The sequence below is a fragment of the Macrobrachium rosenbergii genome, chromosome 9 (assembly GCF_040412425.1).
Source record: "Macrobrachium rosenbergii isolate ZJJX-2024 chromosome 9, ASM4041242v1, whole genome shotgun sequence".
Lineage (NCBI taxonomy): Eukaryota > Metazoa > Arthropoda > Malacostraca > Decapoda > Palaemonidae > Macrobrachium > Macrobrachium rosenbergii.
The window spans coordinates 60,382,264-60,397,576 of NC_089749.1; the positions used below are offsets into that span (position 1 = coordinate 60,382,264).

The 15,313-nt window shown below is 35.1% G+C and overlaps 1 long non-coding RNA gene across 1 annotated transcript; it reads left to right on the forward strand.

The window, feature by feature from the left end:
• The first annotated feature begins 335 nt into the window (after window positions 1-335).
• Window positions 336-3,155, forward strand: LOC136842128 (uncharacterized). The gene is made up of 3 exons (XR_010854185.1): window positions 336-558; window positions 774-852; window positions 2,571-3,155. It is a non-coding gene; the product is annotated as an uncharacterized lncRNA (long non-coding RNA).
• Window positions 3,156-15,313: the final 12,158 nt, after the last annotated feature.

Here is a 15,313-nt window from a genome sequence, read left to right on the forward strand (position 1 = left end):
AAGTTATTTCATCAAAGTGATGAAAAGAAATATGCGACAGGTTTATGCTGCAAATTATTTCTGTGGGCCCTAAAAGAAATCACGAGTTACGGTCATGAAAATCTATACGCTGTATTTTAAACTGCCATGAAAGACATGTAAAAGAATGGGGTAAGAAATAAAAATAATATTTGCAAAAGTAGCGATTTCAAGGATATCCATAGATCGCATTCGGTCACGTTACAAGAAGCAAGACACTGACTGCTGAGACTTGAGACTTGAGAGTCCTTGGCAAATGACAACATCGCCTAGTTCGGACATTTATTGAACCTTCGGACCTTCGACTGTAGCATCGTTCTGGGTGGTAGACGTTTAACAGGGGTTTGCTTAGCGATCATTTTTCCTTCAGTAGTGGCGTATTCAATTCCTGTTTAATTTATCGTAGCGTAATTGGTCCTGTTCTGAAGTGTTTAAGGAAAAACTGTTTATCACGCGACTAAACTACAGTTGGCGCTCGAGATTTCATCGATTGCTGTCACTTCGTTGGTCAAGTTATAATAAACCTTGGGCTTCTGCAAGGTAACACTGGAACTTTACTATTTTCTTTCTAATATCGTTTATTTGTTCTGGGGATTTTCGAATCCTGCTGCTGCGTGTTTAGTCTTATACAAATCTTTGGCAGTCATTGTAACTATTTTTGTGGGCGTGTACCCATGATCTGACGTGAGTAAATGCCCAAAATTTACAAGATTTAGAGTAAGTTGCAAACTGTTCTAAAGCTTTGGATTTTCCAGGATGTCTTTGGTACGAGTTTGAGTTCCTGTTCTAACAGTAAAGCTTCAGGCAGGACAAAGCTGCTTTCTTTAGCAACAGGTAGGTATATCGTTTTTTTTTTTTACAAGTTTAGTTTTGTCATTTTGTCAGATTTTTTTTTCGTCTTAAATTTACTTTTTGAATTTTTTTTAATAAATTCAGTTTTTTGGTTTGTCATAAATTTAATTTTAATATTTTTTTTAATACATTTATTTTTTCATTTGTTCTAAATTTACTTTTTTTAATTTTTGCCATAAGTTTACTTTTTTAATTTATAATTTGTTATAAATTTACTTTTTAAATTTTTGTTATAAATTTACTTTTTTAATTTTTGTTATAAATTTACTTTTTTAATTTGTTATAAATTTGCTTTTTAAATTTTTGTTATAAATTTGCTTTTTAAATTTTTGTTATAAATTTGCTTTTTTAATTTTTGTTATAAATTTTTTTAAATTTTTTGTAACAAATCTATTTTTAATTCGTCATAAACTTTATTTTTGGAATTTTTTTTTAATTTGTATATATTCTTTAATAACTTCCCCTTATCCTCCACCCCTTAGGGGCGGCGCCCCTAGAGGGGTGGGGGAGCCTCCATGTTCTGCATAGTAGGTCGTAAGACCTACTATGCAGGTTCTTGGGTGGTTTTTCTTTCAGGTTTTAAGTGGAGACTTAATCTATTGCTTAGTTTTCTTGTGAGTTCAGATAGGTATTAGGTGTTAAAATGTGCTTGGCTACCTCCCGCTAAGTTAAGTTTGCAGTTAAGCTCCGTAAGGTTCGAGGAATTTAAGAATGTTTATGCCATCGAACGGCAATATTCAGCATTATAACTAATTCAATTTATGTACAGGTCTGGCGTCTTGGTATGTTTTACTTTTAGAATTTTAGCTTCCTGAAAATGGTTTAAGTTTGTGGTTAGGTTAAGCCAGTTAAGTTTTGGCCAATATTCGCAAAGGTTTTGTCCGAATTTAAATTTTTAAGCTCATAGTTGGCGTAAGGCTTAATAGAATTTTAAGAGGATTCGTACTTGGTATTTCCTTTCTCGCAACCGAAAATTTCTGGTTATAGGAGTTATAGGAAGCTCCCTAAATGTACGGGTCATTTACGACGATAGGGCTTGCTTACCCAATAGCCAATCTCTTGAAAAACATCAAAACCATGCAAAGTTTTCCCCAGGCAGATTGTCCAGAGTAATGTTTGCATTTCTCCTGTTAGCAGATGGAATTAGTTTTTAGTTTGTCAGCAACTCATAGCTAGGAAGTTTCACCTCCTGTTAGCAGAAAGCACGAAAGCTATTTTTTTAGTTGAAAGTATGGAAATTGATTTTAGGGCAACTGATACCAGGACACCTCATTCCCGGAAAACTCATCTAGGACAACTGGTATCTAGGACAACTGGTATCTAGGACAACTGGTATCTAGGACAACTGGTATCTAGGACAACTGGTATCTAGGACAACTGGTATCTAGGACAACTTACATCAGGTATAAATATTTTCTTTAAAAAAATTAAAAATAGTTGATAAAGTAAATAGGCTAGTTTTTAATTTATAGGCATAAGAGATTTAACTCTTTAATTATTATTGCATCCTAGCATCTTTTTAAACATCATGTTCGCCCAGTAACAACTTCAAACTGGTCGTCCACAAATTTTTTAACAATTTTGTCAACTTTTCAATAGTTTTTAAATTTTCTTTAGCCATCACAGTATCATATTATATAAAATTTCAGCGAGGAGCTAATAAGCTTGTGGATGCTAACAAGTGCGCATATAATTTTCAGACAGAATGCAGATAAATCAAGAAAAGTAAGGCTGTCGAGTAAAGATGTGCAGAGCGCGGTTCAGACGACGGCTGAGGAGGAGGACCCATTAGAAGTAGTATCTTCAACGGGGGAACGCTTTCACAGCTCCGGTGTGAATAAGATGAAATCGAGGATTGTCCTCGGTTCTATGAAAGCCGAAGCCTTGTCTTCATCACAAGAGACGGCGAGAATTGTGACTGCGACAAGTTGAGGCGTTGGCTGAACTGCCAGCAACATCAAGTTTACCACGAAGTATTTGACTGCGGCGACAGCTGAATAGCAGTCCCCCCTCCCCCCATTCCATCAGAAAAAGGTGGTTTTGATATCCCACTATTGTACTGTAATTGCGAATCGGGGGAATCATTTTTGTAGTATGATACTGGCGTAGAAGATGAGGAAGAATAGTAATTTTCGCCTCAACAGATCTGGATCTTGCTAAAATTCGTGACTGGGCTGGGGATGAGACGTTGAAAGTTTGTCCATCTAGATATTACCAGTTATATACAATTGGCATTCAAATAGGTAATTTTAATGTACCTCGTGTTTTCGCATTACCCAACAAGCGGCAATTTTACGATCGGTTGTTTCTCAGTTACCCTATTCAGCTTACAAGGTAGATGATGGACTGGGAAAAAGACCCCATGAATACATAGCCTTATTTTAGTTCCTGACAGAGTTAACTCCTCGTTTATTTCATTTTTCTCAAAACCTCTACCGAAAACCTGTCGAGCCACGCAGGTCATGAAGTCCAATATAATACAGATGAAGTATTTCGTCTAAAGATAGTGCTTGCCAGCGCTTGCTTTTTACCAGTGACTGATGTTGTTGTTGCAGACGGAGAACTGTTCGGCGACGATAGTTTGCCACAAGAATTTCTTGTATTTTGAAGAGGAAGAGGCGCTAATAGACGTCGTCTGGCTCCTCCAATATTTTCAATTGAAATATGGAATATTTTAGACTTCAACTGGCATGACTATAATAATAGCCTTGAAGGTTTTCATAACTCCTTACAAAACTGTTTCATGCCATTATCCGAATATAAAATATACACTAAAGCCGGAGGCGTTTTTGTCGCAGAAAAACAAGATTGATTGGGGAACGGGGATTGCAGTGACCTCAAAGTGGTTTACAAAGAGTGCAACAAGCGACTGATAGTTTTCACTTGAAAAGTGGGATCCTTGCCAGAAAATGTCTGTCTTAAAAGCTGTGGATATAATCTGCACTAAGTTCCAGTTTTAGGAAGAGTTTATATTGAGACGTTAATTTTTAGTTTCTTTGTCCCAAAAAATAAAGGTTTTCTTTTAATATTTGTTGGTTTATGAACACTGGCTTTCAAAATGAAATCTTTATCACTTTATACCTGTTATGAGTTGTCCTATATACTAGTTGCCATAGATATGATAGGTTAACATGAACTCTGTCATTCATAGGTTCCTCGGATATTCTGCATTCGTAAACCTACCATTTGCTTTGTATTATATTTTTTTTTTAATTATATAATGGGTCTTTAGTTGTCAGTTCTGACTACTTCCTCGGTATTTTTGTAAGGGAAAACAAAGCATGTGCAATTGGTTTATCATCCATATAATTACGGATGTTGAAGGTAAAAACTGGTAGACTGTTTAACACTATTCCCATGTGACATGCAGGCCTATATCAAATTTTAAACGAAAGCAGATTAATGTGAACCTCCGATGGACTTGTTGAAAATTCCAGTTTGTTCAACATTTATAGTGGAAATGTGGTTTGGGCATTTGTTTGATGCACTCAAATGCCCTTAGCTCATTTGTGGGACAACGAGTTGAGATCTGACTCCATACTAATGAATAAATGTATAGAGTCTCGTTCAGTGTATTAGGAAAAAAATTGTAAATTACGTAATTTTACTACTTGAGAACAATCATTAAATAGAAGGTAAAACTAAATATCAAATTGTTTCATGGAGCTAGTACAAAGAAATTTCCATTCATTGGTATGAAAACTTGATAATGTGATAGTCAGCTACGCCTCCATGGACAAAGGTCTTAAGCTACGTGGCTAATATAGGGTTTAACGCAGGTGACAAGAAATATAAAAGAATTCTGAAAGTTTTGAAATACTGAAGTTATATTAAATTGTTTTAAAGTATTGCGAATTTTTCAAAGGGGGGGGGAGGGGGAATGGAAGTCGTTTGGCAAACAAATCTGGTTGACCCCACACAGCTTCGAGATGCAAATTTTCTTTCACCAAAAACATTTAATAATTTGTTTTAACGATTTCCGTTTAATAGGTCACTTCGATTCTGAATAACCTCACAGGTCCCAGCGCTTTGCTTCTTGCCTATATTTCATATTCCATTCAGTTTAATACGTCGCTAGTATAGGGTAATGACCATTTATTTTCACAACTATCCATGAAACCCCCGTAAGTTGGCAGTGCCGTCAGTGCACCTCATGCGGTGCACTGTAGGCATTACTTAAGGCTCTTTGCAGCTGCCCTTCGTCTCCTAGCTACAACTCCTTTCATTTTTTTTACTGTACCTACGTTCGTATTCTCATATCTTTCTTCCCATCCTCTCCAGTCAATTGATTCCTAGTGCAACTGCGAGGTTTTCCTCCTGTTACACTTTTCAGACCTTACTGACAGTTAATTTCCGTTTCACCGCTGAATGACCTCAAAGGCGCCATCGTTTGGCCTCGGCCCTAAATTCTAAATTTCAATTCCAGTTCAACAAGCATAAGACCATAGATGAGTGAACAGCAATATACGTGATTGTGCATGACACTTGGGAATGAGGGTTTGTGTTTATAGTTTAAGGAATGAAACACCTGGAGTGGGAGCCGTGTGACCTCATGGCATCTAGGCCCTAGGGGATGGTGCTGGTAACAAAGACCGACATTTTTCCTATACACCCTGTATGATCTTACATGACTCTCCTGAAAACCAAATAAAGTTTTATATATATGACTTTGATGCTTCAAAATCACTTGAAAAGTTCCATCGTTAAAACAGCCTATTATTAAAAGTAATTTTGAAAAACCTCTAAACATTACAATTTTGGGGTTTATTTTCGTATTTTGATAAACTGATAATTCGTTTCCTAATTTCAGCACATTGGGAAAATCTCTCTCTCTCTCTCTCTCTCTCTCTCTCTCTCTCTCTCTCTCCTCTGCCATAGGGTGAGGATGTAGAATTTAATGAACATAAAAGGAATTATTGAGCCCTTTGACACTGGGGAAGGAAATTGCTACAGGCCCTCTTGTAGGGGAACTGATGTGTAAATTAGCGCCGAAATATCGTTCAGGCCAGTAGAAGTGAAAATTTAGGGCACCATGAAATGGCACATTCTGGAGAGATATGGCCCCGTTTTTTTCATTCAACAGTCCAGGAAGGGTTATGGTTTTTAATTTTTACTTGTTCACTTCACTTTCTGAACATACAGTAAGTTTAAGTTGAGAAGCTAGTGTTACCTTTTGCGTTTTGGTTTGGAGTACAAATACTGGCACTGCCAGGCAATGTTTGCTGTGGAAGTTAACGCTGAAAAGGGGAGAGAGAGAGAGAGAGAGAGAGAGAGAGAGAGAGAGAGAGAGAGCTGACTGAGAGAGAGAATGGAAGAGAGAGCAGTAATAGTAGTAGTGGAAGTGACAGGGATGTTGCTGCTTTGTTAAACGGCTCCCTTGCTCGTTCTATTTTTGTCATTGGCTGTGCTAATGACAGGAACTCCAGAGCAATCCAGTGTCCCAGGGAGCCTCAGTCACCTCCTGGCTCTGTAGACGTGAGAGAGAAAAATGCCCACCAAGACGCCAAACTTCAGCTTAAGAGTAGGCCTGTCCGCCGGAACAAAGAAACTCAATTTGGATCCTCCTCTATAATCCCTTTATCTCATTAGAGTTGTTTTTTTCAGGAGTCCAGGAAATGGAGGATAAGAAAAGGGAATAGAAGTGGGAAAAAGTGAATAGATAAGGTAGATGGACCATACTATACATTTTGACTGACTGTCCTGATCAGTAATGTACGTTATCAAAAAAGGGTCTGTATTTTAAGATGTAGTATTGGTTACTAATGCCTATCTATTATGTCTGTCTGTCATTTCTCTCTACTGTCAGCATTAAATCTGTCTGTCAGTCATGTCTGTCTGTCTGTCTGTCTCTCTCTACACCAGCATTAACTCTCAGCAGTCAACCTAGTCTCTCTCTCTCTCTCTCTCTCTCTCTCTCTCTCATATCTCTCTCACACACACACACACACACACATCCATGCAATCAAATTCCAGTTCAAGAATCCCCACCTGGTACCGATCGACTCTATTTAAGCGGGCCATTTTCCCTTGCATTCTTTGTATGGTATATTCAAACTGAACAACATTGTTTTTAGAGACTTTTCTATCAGCCATCAATATGTACGCAGAGGGAAACATGGACGAAGTGATTCCTTATCGATATCATTGACAATTATCTAAATGACTTTACAATCTTAATTAAGCATTTTACCACTCTATTTTACAAGAGAAATATAGTATTGCTAAGATTATCTCATTGCAGGGTCAACTTACAAAAAGAATAAATAATTATAAAGTGGGCATTGTATACCCAATTCCTTTCGAGCACTTCGGCAGCCATCCAAAAGTTTGGAAGCAGGTCCTGAGTCATATTTGAGGACGTAACGCCAGCAGTCTCGGCAGTAATTTGAGACCGAAATCTTCCGTACAATGGGCAGCTTGGCATTTAGAGCCTATGCCCACATGCAGTTTCAGTTAATGGTTCTGCCTTTCGCTTTTGTTTGTTTTGGATGCGTCGTTGGATTTACAGGCACCTTACAGATTCACTCAGCTGGCTTTGGGACAAGCTGCAGCCTTTTAAAGATGAAACGACCAAGTAGGATATTGAGCGGGACGGCAATATTAGCGTAGATTTGTTTTGACATCCTGATGATGAGATTCACATCGACATCCAGCGTTATATTAAATTGGCTCCCTTTGTGTTTATATCGTGAGCTGTTTGGAGCAGAGTATAAAGACACTTGGGATTGTTAATTGATATTGAAAGTTAAAATGGGCTCGTTGTAATATATAAAAAACACGATGTACAAAAATTTCATGTATGGCAGAAAGCCATCAAATCTTGAGTACGTCGCTGAAAAAATCATCCCAACATGATTTCGAAGTTTTGTATATTAAAATCAATCCTGGTTGTTATGTTTTATTCAATGAATCTGTTTAACTTTGAAAAATCAATGTCTTATGTCTTTAAAAAACAATTTGTAATGGAGCATTAATCTTTGCAACTCGGAAAAATCCTATCAAATTCCGTCTTTGTTCATAAAACTAGCATTATTTTTCATGAGTAGATGAACAGAATCACTCAGTGTTATGGGGCCATCAATTCCTCGACTAACTCTTCTCTCGATAGATGCGCTGGGCCGTGTTCCTCAAATATTCGTCTTCACATTCTTTCGCATCTCTCTAAAACGTGGACTCACCCACGCGGATTACTCCTATCATTAATCAGGATCTTAAAGGCGCATGCTCTGTGTTGGGGGTAAGGGGGAGGGGATGGAAGGTCTCCTGCTGACTGTGGCGTCTTTTGTACAAACCTCTGAAGAAGAATCTTCGTCAAATTCTGCATCGCAACTTTTAAGTATTTCTATCTGAAGGAAATCTGTTTAGAAATAGAAATAGTGTTATTCTTTTGATATGTCTAGATTTAAGATTTCATTAATATTTGACTGATTGCTTACTTCACTGGTGTCAGCGACGGGAGCTTGCTTAAAGAAAATTGTGAAATATTGTTAACAAAGGTCATTTAGGTAATCTGATTATTGTTAAGCAATAGAAAAAGATATTCACAAGCAGGAAAGATGGTTAGCGTATTCGCAGAGATTACATTTTTTTAATTCTAAACAATACTATAACAGAAAAGCTCACAGACATTTTGTTACCTGTTAGAGTTTTACCAAAACTTACAAGACAAGAAATTCCCTCTTCACTCAGCCAATAAAATATCATTTGATTACACAGTAAACCTGAACAGCAAACCATAGACTTTCAGCCATGTTAGTTCTAACTATAATCACGAAATATTCATTGCAAAAAATTACAGAAAATTGAAATCTGCAATGTGTCATTTGGTATTTTTTCACAGATATCTTTTTCCCCCTGAACCAAAATCAGTGCCAGGATGAAGTCCCATATAAAGTTAAGGAAGGAATTGCAGCTTTTTTCAGAATATTGCTGAGTCCCTGTCCGTTAACGCCATAACTTCCTCCGAACGAATGGGAAGATGCAACTGTTCGAGATAAACTCGGCGCAAGACAGACTGAAGTCTGGGGCTTACCTGCTCGTTTTTCCTGGTTGTGGCACACGCAGAAACCATATTGCTATGGGGTTGTATGGAGAATTATACTCTTAAGAACACTTGTCATTTATTATAAATGTTATGCCCCTTTCAAATAGAAGATTATTACCGAGCGATTTTCAATGTAAACAAGCTAAAATATTCTGTATGCGTGGTCTCTTTAAGAGTGAAATTGGTATGGGGTTGTATGTAGAATTTTACTTTTCTGAACACTTATCACGTATTAAAAATATTATGCCCCACTTAGAAATTAAAGATATTACGCAAATTTTCAATGAAAAAACAAGTAAATATCATGTTACCTATCAAATCTGACCATTTAACGAGAGATGAAAAAATACTCTGTTGTGAAACTAAAAGTGAAAGGTTTTTAATTCAAAGATAAAACTGTTTTTCAGTGAAGGAAATATGAAAAAGACTCATCCATCTAATCATTTCATCAACACTAGGCAATCAGGCATTCAGATTTTATGGAATCTTCTTCTCGCTATAGAAGAGTTCAGTTGTTTTCTTTATATGTCATCGAAACTGAAAGACCTAAAATTTCTTTATCAAAATTTATTAATATATATTTTTAATAATGAGATTCTCTTCTTTCTGTATTCCCATTACCTTCTGTTACTTCTTTTAATGAACACCATAATATTCTTTGGAAGTTTGAATTTCAAGTCAATGCCCTTGGTGGGCTTCTTCATATGAATACGGTCCATTTTTGAATAATAATAATAATAATAATAATAATAATAATAATAATAATAATAATAATGATGATGATGATGATGATGATGATGACTTTCTATTTTCCTTATTGCGGACTTCTATTATTATTATTATTATTCATTATTATACAAAATGATTTTGAAATAATATACTGCAAAAATCAGATTTGACTTTTTTACCCTCCTCCACAAAACCTGATGAAAATGTTTTCGATCAATGGATCAATAATTCAGGGGTCTGCTGCCAGATGCAAAGCCTTAATAATTAATAATTTAATAATATCCTGTTTTTGCAAGTAAAATATGATTTGAAATTGTAAAACACTATAAAAATATTTACTTCATTTCCATCAATTGAAAATGTTTGACTGTCAATGGATTGAATGTAACGGTAATAGCAATGAATATTTTACAGATAGTTCTGATTTATGTCTGTATATTTATATTTTATAAGTTGATCGTTTGCAAAAGACAAATGCAATATAGCATTTTATATATACATGTTTTTCTTATATATATACAGTATATGTATACATATATACATATATGTATGCATATATACCTATACACATCACCTTTTAATCTCAGAAATTTCTCTCACTCTCTCTCTCTCTCTCTCTCTCTCTCTCTCTCTCTCTCTCTCTCTCTCTCTCTCTCTCTTTGTGCCTCATGAGAGAAAACCACATTGCCTCCAGAAGCTGAATTAGGTAATGAGATTCAGAAACCTAATGACCCGAAAAAGGAGAGAGGGAGCAAAATCAACTCAAGGCTTTACCAGAATGCTGTGCGAGCTATCTATTTATACCAGCTGACTACTAAAGAAATAAGTAAGTGCAGTGTTCCTAATGTTAATTAGAGAGAGCTTCTCAGCGTAAGAGATAGAGAGAAAAGAATTTCTTATTATGACATATGTTCGGCTTATATAAATATCATATGCCTTAACTTATAGCCATATATATATATGCAGTTACCACTATATATATATATATAACGGCTACATTGTCTGTCATTTATTACGTAACAGATTTCTTTAGCAACGAGAAGAATTAATGAGACTTAAATCGTTAATAATTTTCATGTAAAGGTTCTACCTTCGTAAATGAGCGCGTCTTTCTAAGATAATGAGACCTCTTACGCCTTTTATTATCTTGTTCTTCCTTGTTAACCAAGAATTAATTCTGAGCTTAACTGAAGACTTAGCAAGGAATCTAAAAAAATGAAAGCACTAGATCTGTTAATGGTCTGATAGGTCACACATCACTTGCATCAGTTTGGTACATGTTAAACTGGGAAATTTATCTCAGTTTAGGGTCACTATTTTAACTTGACCAAAATTTGTCATCAGTTATAGCCCAAGTCAATGAATTATTTACGATTTTAAGCTATTTATTCATGCCAGAACTAAAGAAATAAATAAGTGTCTAGTTTTGCACTGCGTTATTTTAGAAACAGCCTCACTGCGTTTTCTATATGGAAAGGGTTTTTCCTCTGAATGAAGAATTTCTTATTTCCCTGACATCCCGTTCAGCTAATTTTGAAGTTTCATTTCGCCTTTAACAAACAATAATAATGTTATGATTCTTAGGCTTTCATTTTCATTTGAAAACAACACGCGGTCACTTCCTCCTATTTATTATAACATTGTTTCTTTAATAATCAATAATTTAATGAGAGACTAAATCCTTAGCATAAGATTCATAACAGCACTTATATCGTAATGAGCTCGTATTTTAGATAATGAGATAACGTTAAGCTAATGGACATTTCTATCCCTCATAAGCCAAGAATTAATCAGACTAGGTCAGGATAACTCATCTAATATAGGCATTGTCTGAGGTTAATGGGTTACGAGAGGCTGGCTTTCATCAACTTTGAAATTACAGAAAAACATGGTATTTTGGCCCAAAAGGTATTGTAATTATGCATCATAAAGAAAATCTAGCCACATTTTAAAATTTCCAAAAATAAAATATAATGCACACCTAGCTGCAGGTTTGTTAGACTTATAGTGAGGTCTCTGAAAAACAAGAATAATAAAGTAGATTGGTAGTAATAATAATCCCTACCCTAGGATGGCCTAGTGCCTGGGATAATCTATTGCACAGAAGAGCTCTAGTAGAAGATTTGAAAAAACAAATACATGGGGGGAAAATGCCATATTAAATGGGTAGGGCCTCTTAATAATGGGTCCAATAGCTGTCAAGGCAAAATAACACCTTGTAAGAATAATAGTGAGTGAACCTTTGAGTAAATGAAAGTATCAAGTGGCGAATCAGCCTCATCTCCGAAGACCAAAGGAGTCTCTGTTTAGCATAGTGTGAGTCACCAAATGGAAAGAGGCTCTATCTCGAGCTCCACACCCTGTTCTGATAATCCAAAAAATCAGAGAACTGATTTGTAGTTAGTATTGTCAGGAATCTTGTATGGTAATGAGGCCCTAGAAAGCTGGTAAAATTTATTTTGAGTTTAGCAGAAAATGTTGAGGCTTGACGAGAGAAAATGCTCTGGAGATAGTAGTGAAATTGGGTCTAAAGATGTCAATTATATGTATAGGTATGTATGTATGTATGTATTTGTAAATATGTATGTATGTGAATCAGATAGATATGAAGACCAAAGAGAGAGATTTATATATGGGAAATACCAAAAGAATATAAATAAGATTTCTAAAAAACATGTTCTGATAATCCCAACACGTTTCGAAGATTTCGACCTAACCTGCTCAGAATCTCTTTGTGTGTAAGGGAGAAAAAAGCTGGAGATTTGGTATGTTACATGTAAAATGTTAATGGGGTCTAAGCGATGAGCAGAAAGCCGATGGAGATAGTTGTGAACCCCAACGCCAAATCATCTTTGGCTAAATGAAAAGAAATGGGGAGTGTATCCCATGTAAAAGAAAATGGGAAAAAGCACGGTCCATAGAACGAAGAAGAAGATATATATATATCTTTTGATATATATATATATATATATATATATATATATATATATATATATATATATATATATATATATATAGAGAGAGAGAGAGAGAGAGAGAGAGAGAGAGAGAGAGAGAGAGAGAGAGAGAGAGAGAGAGAGAGAGAGAGAGAAAGACCATAAGTAAGAATTGACAATGGTATTGGTATGTCCTCCTTTCTACTATCATTCAATCTATGATTTTATCTTTTTTATTTCTCGTCCCTGTCAGGGAAGGCTCACTTTATATAGCAGAAGTAAAATGATAAAAGTATTCCTCCCTTATATTTGTGTTGTTCATTCCCTCTTTCTCTTCTTAATGTCCTTACACGGATAAAAGATTGTGTGGTGTTCCTTTCCAAGTTGTTTTCGGAAAGACAAAAATGTAACTCATATTTTGAATGAAGCCAAAAAGAAATGGGGAATGAACTTAAGAAAACTTTTCTTGAGGGGAGGAAATTGGAAGTCCCTGAGAATAGCTGTTGTTATAAAGACCAGTAGAGGCGTTACTTGGTATTTCTTTGTATATATATATATATGTTATATATATATATATATATATATATATATATATATATATATATATATATATATATATATATATATATATATAGTGTGTATATGTGTGTGTGTGTTTATATATAATCATTATTAGGTGTAATTCAGTTTAAATTGTTAATTATTGATATTTATGGTAACAAAAAAATCACTTAATATTAAATTTTTTCGCAATTAACGAGGTTATATATTAAAATGGGAAAGAAAACAGGGAAAGAAAACTGTTGCCTTTTTCTGCAGTTGTTGTAATGGAAAATTACAAAGGAAAACAAACATTTTTTACTCTTCCAGGCATTTATATTTTAGAGTCCAATTTTGTTTCATATTCTGTATAAAAACACTTTCTCTTATTCTTCACAATATTGTGAATGCATTAAATGCGCACAGGATATTAGATACTGCCTGGAAATCATATGTTTTCTCCCGACAGATCATATCTCTATTTTTCGCGCCGAGAAGCATAAGTGAATATAGCATTTACTTTTTGTACTAATAATCATGCGAGACTATTATCCAAGATATTAGCAAATTCGGATTTTTTAATTACTTACATGTTTCCTTAACGCCGTAAATCACCTGTAACAGAATATACGAACTTTGATATTTGATTTGACATTTGCTGCTCGGGGTTAGTAATCATACTTAAATATTATCCAAGGTATTAGTAAATTCTGAATTTCAAAACTTTAGATTTGATAACATTTGCTGTTCGGAATTAATAATCATTTTAATATTATCCAAGATATCTTGTAAATCTCTGAAAGACTACACGAGCTTTGATATTTGGATTCGATTTTCAAAGGAGAAGATTGCCAGTCAGCGAGCCTTGAAATTCTTTTTGAGAGAACTTCAAACAAATCGGAGGCATTTGCTTGCATGCAGAAGAAGGAAAGCCGGAGTGACAGGAAAGCAATGCTGCTATTGATGGCGTTGTCCTGGCAAAGTCTGACAGGGAAATAAATAGAGAATTTCTTCCGTAAAAATCCAGGAAAATCTCGATTTTCTAAGCCAGAAGAAACCTCTTGTTCTATGAGGAGTTTTAAATACATACTAAAATAATGGAATGAACCAAACGATGTGTCTTGAAATCATTGTCATGTTGACGCGAAGGTTTGCAAGCAATGTTTAAAAATTCGGAATTAAATAGGTTAATTTTTCAATAGGCAAATATACTTCCCTCATTTTAATTATACGTCTTTTATGTTGTCCAGAATCTCTCTCTCTCTCCTCATACACACACGCACACACACACACATTAATAATAATAATACACACATATATATATTATATATATATCATATTGTTATATAGTTATAAGTTGGTTAGTTATAGCAGTATATATATATATATATATATATATATTGTATATATATATATATATATATATATATATATATATATATGCTTGTATCAAAAGTGTGTTTGTATAATCTGATGTCATTATTCACACACATATATTAATGACCACATGCTCCTATTTTGAATAAAATATCCAATTTGATGCTAATTCAGGAGCTGATCCAAAAACGCTTTACAGCAGTCCAACAGCGACCAAGAACTTCAAACCGAGACTTACATCTACTGTACCTACAAATATGAAAATGTTACCCGGAGAACTGAAGGTTATTGCTTATTACTGAATATAATAATCCTTTCCGACAGAAGGTCCTACAACAGGCGTGAAGGCTTTACCAAACTAATCATATTTGTTAAAGCTTATCTTAGACAATGCAGATGAAAACGTTACCACTGGATCATTTGTTCCTGCTTTTATCCCGGGTAATGAAAATTGTCTCGCTAACACCCCCACCGATCTTCAAAGGCGACGAGACGAAAGGAGCTGAGATGAAGTTAAATATTTAATTAGTCTACAGAAATGGATGAGGGTCTGGGAGAGAGAGAGAGAGAGGAGAGAGAGAGAGAGAGAGAGAGAGAGAGAGAGAGAGAGAGAGAGAGGAGATAGATTAGAAAATGCTAATTCATTATTCGTTGTAAATGTAATGCAAGAACCGGGAAATGATATGTAATCAGAGAAAGAGAGAGAGAGAGAGAGAGAGAGAGAGAGAGAGAGAGAGAGAGAGAGAGAGAGAGAGAGTATAGATATAAAGATAGGAAACGCTTGTACATTACTATATCGTGGTGTATATATATATAT